This window comes from Harmonia axyridis, chromosome X (genome assembly GCF_914767665.1).
Source record: "Harmonia axyridis chromosome X, icHarAxyr1.1, whole genome shotgun sequence".
Classification (NCBI taxonomy): domain Eukaryota; kingdom Metazoa; phylum Arthropoda; class Insecta; order Coleoptera; family Coccinellidae; genus Harmonia; species Harmonia axyridis.
Window position 1 is genome coordinate 30,745,928 of NC_059508.1, and position 7,500 is coordinate 30,753,427.

Sequence of the window (7,500 nt, forward strand, 5' to 3'; positions counted from 1 at the left end):
AGTCGGTTCACGTCATGCATCGGTATCTTAAATCGCGCCGTAAAGTCGTTCACGTCATGCATCGGTATCTTAAATCGCGCCGAAAAGTCGGCTCACGTCATGCATCGGCGTCTTTTTTTTTTTTGCCACCGATGCATGACGTGAACGACTTTTCGGCTCGATTTAAGATACCGATGCATGACGTGAACGACTTTACGGCGCGATTTAAGATACCGATGCATGACGTGAACGACTTTTCGGCGCGATTTAAGATACCGATGCATGACGTGAACGACTTTACGGCGCGATTTAAAGCTATACCGATGCATGACGTAAACAAGATCACACCGATGCAGCACGTTAACATTAAAGCCCGCCTAATCCGATCGATGGAGGCCGTCTCGAGTGTCCAACTTGCTCACAAGAGCCGAGAAACAAACCGATGCATCACGTAGACAAGATCGTACCGAATGTTAACACAATCCAAAAGGAAATAATCTTAGATGAATATCGATTCTGATTATTGATTTTTCTTTCGCGATATTGATAGAAGACATCTGAATGAATTTCGAATTAATTCCGAAATCAAAAAAATATTTTCAATAAATTTTTTTTCTAGAGTACCTCGGTCTTTTCTATTTTTTTTCCAAGTTTCGTACGTCAATCAACATACATCCCAGAAAAAATCATCTCTCTAACTATCCTGGTTCAAAAGTTGTATCGGAACTTTTCACGTCGAAAAAGAACATAGGCGAAAAAGGACGTGAACATTATTCCTTATAAAAATCAAACCCGACCATGGATTTTGATTCTGATTGTTGATTATCGCTATTAGAACACATTAGGAGGCAACCAAATCAAATTTGAGAAAATTCCACAATCAGAAAATTTTTTTCGAAAAAAAAAAAAAAATTCGAGAACACCTCGGTCATGGCAAGTTATTTCCCACAATCCATTCCCCAATCAACGTACATCCCAGAAAAAATCATCTCTCTAACTATCCTAGTTCAAAAGTTGTATCGGAACATTTTCACGTCGAAAATATATCTCTAAGTCCAGACCGATGCACCACGTAATCTCGGCCAGACCGATGCACAACGTAAATGACGATCGGGACCGGGGCGATCGGTCGTATCTGACACCGCCGGCTCGGTTCTAACATCGTCAATGAGTCGGGGTTGTAAAAAAGGACGTGAACATTTTTCCTTATAAAAATCAAACCCGACCATGGATTTTGATTCTGATTGTTGATTATCGCTACTAGAACATATAAGGAGGCAACCAAATCAAATTTGAGAAAATTCCACGATCAGAAAATTTTTTTCGAAAAAAAAAAAAAATCGTAATCACCTCGGTCATGGCGAGTTATTTTCCGTATTTCATTCCACAATCAACGTACAACATAGAAGAAATCATCTCTCTAACTATCCTGGTTCAAAAGTTGTATCGGAACATTTCACGTCGTAATATCTCGCCAAGTCCAGACCTCGGCGATAGGTAGTATCTGACACCGTCCGCTCGGGACTGACATCGACTTGGACTCGGGCTGATGATGGGAAGGCGTTTAAGGACGTGAACATTTTTCCTTATAAAAATTAAAGTCGACAATGAATATTGATTCTGATTACTGATTTACGCTTTAAAAACACATTAGAAGGCAACCAAATCGAATTTGAGGAAATTCCACGATCAGAAAATTTTTTTCGAAAAAAAAAAAAATCCGAAAAATATTTTTCGATTCCGATTACTGATTTACTCTTTTAGAACACATTAGGAGGCAACCAAATCAAATTTGAGAAAATTCCACAATCAGAAAATTTTTTTCGAAAAAAAAAAAAATTCGAGGACACCTCGGTCATGGCAAGTTATTTCCCACAATCCATTCCCCGATCCACGTACATCCCAGAAAAAATCATCTCTCTAACTATCCTGGTTCAAAAGTTGTATCGGAACATTTTCACGTCGAAAATATATCTCTAAGTCCAAACCGATGCACCACGTAAACTAGGGCAGACCGATGCACCACGTAATATCGGGCAGACCGATGCAGAACGTAAACTCGATCATACCGATGCTTCACGTAATCTCGATCTTACCGATGCACCACGTAAACAAGGGCAGACCGATGCAGAACGTAAAGTAGATCTTACCGATGCACCACGTAATCTCGATCTTACCGATGCACCACGTAATCTCCATCTTACCGATGCACCACGTGAACTGGATCTTACCGATGCAGAACGTGAATTGGATCTTACCGATGCAGAACGTGAATTGGATCTTACCGATGCACCACGTAAACTCGATCATACCGATGCACCACGTAATCTCGGGCAGACCGATGCACAACGTAAATGACGATCGGGACCGGGGCGATCGGTCGTATCTGACACCGCCGGCTCGGTTCTAACATCGTCAATGAGTCGGGGTTGTAAAAAAGGACGTGAACATTTTTCCTTATAAAAATCAAACCCGACCATGGATTTTGATTCTGATTGTTGATTATCGCTACTAGAACATATAAGGAGGCAACCAAATCAAATTTGAGAAAATTCCACGATCAAAAAATTTTTTTCGAAAAAAAAAAAAAATCGTAATCACCTCGGTCATGGCGAGTTATTTTCCGTATTTCATTCCACAATCAACGTACAACATAGAAGAAATCATCTCTCTAACTATCCTGGTTCAAAAGTTGTATCGGAACATTTCACGTCGTAATATCTCGCCAAGTCCAGACCTCGGCGATAGGTAGTATCTGACACCGTCCGCTCGGGACTGACATCGACTTGGACTCGGGCTGATGATGGGGAGGCGTTTAAGGACGTGAACATTTTTCCTTATAAAAATTAAAGTCGACAATGAATATTGATTCTGATTACTGATTTCCGCTTTAAAAACACATTAGAAGGCAACCAAATCGAATTTGAGGAAATTCCACGATCAGAAAATTTTTTTCGAAAAAAAAAAAAATCCGAAAAATATTTTTCGATTCCGATTACTGATTTACTCTTTTAGAACACATTAGGAGGCAACCAAATCAAATTTGAGAAAATTCCACAATCAGAAAATTTTTTTCGAAAAAAAAAAAAATTCGAGGACACCTCGGTCATGGCAAGTTATTTCCCACAATCCATTCCCCGATCCACGTACATCCCAGAAAAAATCATCTCTCTAACTATCCTGGTTCAAAAGTTGTATCGGAACATTTTCACGTCGAAAATATATCTCTAAGTCCAAACCGATGCACCACGTAAACTAGGGCAGACCGATGCACCACGTAATATCGGGCAGACCGATGCAGAACGTAAACTCGATCATACCGATGCTTCACGTAATCTCGATCTTACCGATGCACCACGTAAACAAGGGCAGACCGATGCAGAACGTAAAGTAGATCTTACCGATGCACCACGTAATCTCGATCTTACCGATGCACCACGTAATCTCCATCTTACCGATGCACCACGTGAACTGGATCTTACCGATGCACCACGTAATCTCAATCTTACCGATGCACCACGTGAACTGGATCTTACCGATGCAGCACGTGAATTGGATCTTACCGATGCACCACGTAAACTCGATCTTACCGATGCACCACGTAATCTCGATCTTACCGATGCACCACGTGAACTGGATCTTACCGATGCAGAACGTGAATTGGATCTTACCGATGCACCACGTAAACTCGATCTTACCGATGCACCACGTAATCTCAATCTTACCGATGCACCACGTGAACTGGATCTTACCGATGCAGAACGTGAATTGGATCTTACCGATGCACCACGTAAACTCGATCTTACCGATGCACCACGTAATCTCAATCTTACCGATGCACCACGTGAACTGGATCTTACCGATGCAGAACGTGAATTGGATCTTACCGATGCACCACGTAAACTCGATCTTACCGATGCACCACGTAATCTCGATCTTACCGATGCACCACGTGAACTGGATCTTACCGATGCAGAACGTGAATTGGATCTTACCGATGCACCACGTAAACTCGATCTTACCGATGCACCACGTAATCTCAATCTTACCGATGCACCACGTAATCTCGATCTTACCGATGCAGAACGTAAACTCGATCTTACCGATGCACCACGTTATCTCGGCAGACCGATGCAGAACGTAAAAAAAAAGCTTACAGCACGCGGTGTTCCCAAGCGGTCACCCATCCAAGTACTAACCGCGCCCGACGCTGCTTGGCTTCAGTGTTCTGACGAGAACTGGCAATTTCAGCGTGGTATGGCCGTAAACAACAAATATAGCGATATTTTCTATGATATCTCACTTTTTGGGAGCGGAAAGGACGTGAACGTTTTTCCTTATAAAAAATGAAATAACTTTTGGATATTAATTCTGATTGTTGATTTAAGTTTTAAGAACACATTAGGACATATCTCAATGAAATTTGAGGGATTTCCGAAATCGAAAAATATTTTTCGAAAAAAAAAAAAAATCCCAGAAGACCTCGGTCATCTCAAGTTTATTTCCATATTCTATTACACAATCAACGTACATCACAAAAGGAACCATCTCTCTAACTATCACAGTTAAATTTTTGTATCGGAACATTTCACGTCGGAATATCTCGCTAAGTCCAGACCGGGGAGATCGGTCGCATTTGACACCGTCCGCTCCGGTCTAACATCGTCTTGGAGTCGGGGTAACGATGGAGAGGCGTTTAAGGACGTGAACATTTTTCCTTATAAAAATTAAAGTCGACAATGAATATTGATTCTGATTACTGATTTACTCTTTTAGTACACATTAGAAGGCAACGCAATCAGATTTGAGGAAATTTCAAGATCAGAAAATTTTTTTCGAAAAAAAAAAAAATTCAAGAACACCTGGGTCATGGCAAGTTATTTCCCACAATCCATTCCACAATCAACGTACAACATAGAAGAAATCATCTCTCTAACTATCCTGGTTCAAAAGTTGTATCGGAACATTTCACGTCGAAATACCTCGCCAAGTCCAGACCGGGGCGATAGGTAGTATCTGACACCGTCCGCTCGGGACTGACATCGACTTGGACTCGGGCTAATGATGGGGAGGCGTTTAAGGACGTGAACATTTTTCCTTATAAAAATTAAAGTCGACAATGAATATTGATTCTGATTACTGATTTACGCTTTAAAAACACATTAGAAGGCAACCAAATCAAATTTGAGGAAATTCCAAAATCAGAAAATTTTTTTTCAAAAAAAAAAAAATCCGAAAAATATTTTTCGATTCTGATTACTGATTTACTCTTTTAGAACACATTAGAAGGCAACGAAATCAAATTTGAGTGAAATCCAAAATCAGAAAATATTTTTCGAAAAAAAAAAAAAATTCGAGAACACCTCGGTCATGGCAAGTTATTTTCCACAATCCATTCCCCAATCAACGTACATCCCAGAAAAAATCATCTCTCTAACTATCCTGGTTCAAAAGTTGTATCGGAACATTTTCACGTCGAAAATATATCTCAGAGTCCAGACCGATGCAGAACGTAAACTCGATCATACCGATGCTTCACGTAATCTCGATCTTACCGATGCACAACGTAAACTAGATCACACCGATGCAGAACGTAAACTCGATCATACCGATGCACCACGTAAACTCAGGCAGACCGATGCAGAACGTGAACTCGATCTTACCGATGCACCACGTAATCTCGATCTTACCGATGCACCACGTAAACTCGGGCAGACCGATGCAGAACGTGAACTCGATCTTACCGATGCACCACGTAAACTAGGGCTGACCGATGCATCACGTAAACGACGATCGAGAGGCGCGAAAGGACGTGAACGTTTTTCATTATAAAAATTGAAATAAATGATAAATAATGATTCTGATTGTTGGTTATCATTTTTAATAAGCATTAGGAGGCAACCAAATGAAATTTGAGGAAATTCCGATAATAGAAAATTTTTTCGAAAAAAAAAAAAATTCATGAAATCCTCGGTCATCGCAAAATATTTACCATATTCTGTTCGATAATCAACGTATATTTAAGAAGGAATCATATCTGTATCTATCTTGGTTCAAATTTTGTATCGGAACATTTTGACCAAAGTCCGAGCTTCGGCCGAAACAGACACCGCTGACCTGGCCTATCGATCGACCGAGAGTCGGGGATAGAGCGTAAGTGTTGTCTGGAGGGGAACCCTGTGCTCTCCTGACATATATAGGGAAGGTGGTCGCGTTGGGCGATGCAGAACGTTTGGATCGGGAATTATATTTTTGGTTCAGCTATTGGAATATGGTTTATTGTTGGTATATATTGGCGAAATAACGTTCTTACTGACTGGGGATATTCATAAAAATGAGTCCGGAGATTTTCAGATCGAAGTCCGAGTGATCCGACTTGGAAGGCGTGTTGGGTGGGTCGAGATGGCTTAGATAGATCAGACGAGGCGGGCTAAGTGTTGACGTCATGCATCGGTCCATTTTCAGATTGAGTCCGAGTAATCCGACTTTGAAAGAGTGTTGGGTGCGTCGAGACTGTTTAGATAGATCGGACGAGGCGGACTAGGTGTTAACGACATGCATCGGTATATTTTCTGATCGGAGTCCGAAGAAATCGGCCCTAGTAGGCGCAGCGGACGGTCGAGACGGCCTCGGTGGGTCGGATCGATCGGGAAAAGTTTGCTAAATCGTGTCTGGAGGGGAACCTTGGGTTCTCCTGACATATATAGGGGATAAGGTTTGGGTGAACGATTCTTCACGTAAAAGTTGAGTAATTTATTTTTCGATAAGCTTTTGGATATTGATGAGAAGTATATGTATATCTTCGATTAAAAGAATTCTTACCGTCTCCATGTATATTATATTAGATATATAAGAAATAGTTAACGTGATGCATCGGCCGATTTCCGGATCGGAGTTCGAGAGATGCGACTTTCGATGCGCGATGGGTGGTTCGAGACGGCCTAGATCGATCGGACGAGGCGGACTAGGTGTTAACGACATGCATCGGCGGATTTTCTGATCGGAGTCCGAAGAAATCAGCTCTAGTAGGCGCGGCGAACGGTCGAAACGGCCTCGATCGATCGGACGAGGCGGACTAGGTGTTAACGACATGCATCGGCGGATTTTCTGATCGGAGTCCGAAGAAATCAGCTCTAGTAGGCGCGGCGAACGGTCGAAACGGCCTCGGTGGGTCGGATCGATCGGGAAAAGTTTGCTAAATCGTGTCTGGAGGGGAATCCGGGGTTCTCCTGACATATATAGAAGGGGTGGAGAATGGGTCCTGTCCTAGACTGTTTGGAGTTCTTTTTAGGATGATATTCAGTTGGTAAGTGGTAGACCCGAATCCGACCTCGGCGTTTGGGTACTGGCAAGGTGTGTTGGTTTCGGCTTTCGCATCTTGGGTCGCTTTCGTCAACCTCATGCAGCGAGGTCGCGGTCCGCTTCGTCTCTTTGTAGTCGAATGGCCTTTAAGCGACCAACCTTAAAATCGTGATCCTCTGCCCGTTGCGGGTTATGTTCACAAAAAATTTGCAACCACTC

General features: G+C 42.0%; 1 non-coding gene across 1 annotated transcript; it reads right to left on the reverse strand.

The window, feature by feature from the left end:
- Window positions 1-4,129: 4,129 nt before the first annotated feature.
- On the reverse strand, window positions 4,130-4,248 carry LOC123688523. Its single transcript, XR_006750037.1, has one exon. It is a non-coding gene; the product is annotated as a 5S ribosomal RNA (ribosomal RNA).
- Between the last annotated feature and the right edge of the window lie 3,252 nt (window positions 4,249-7,500).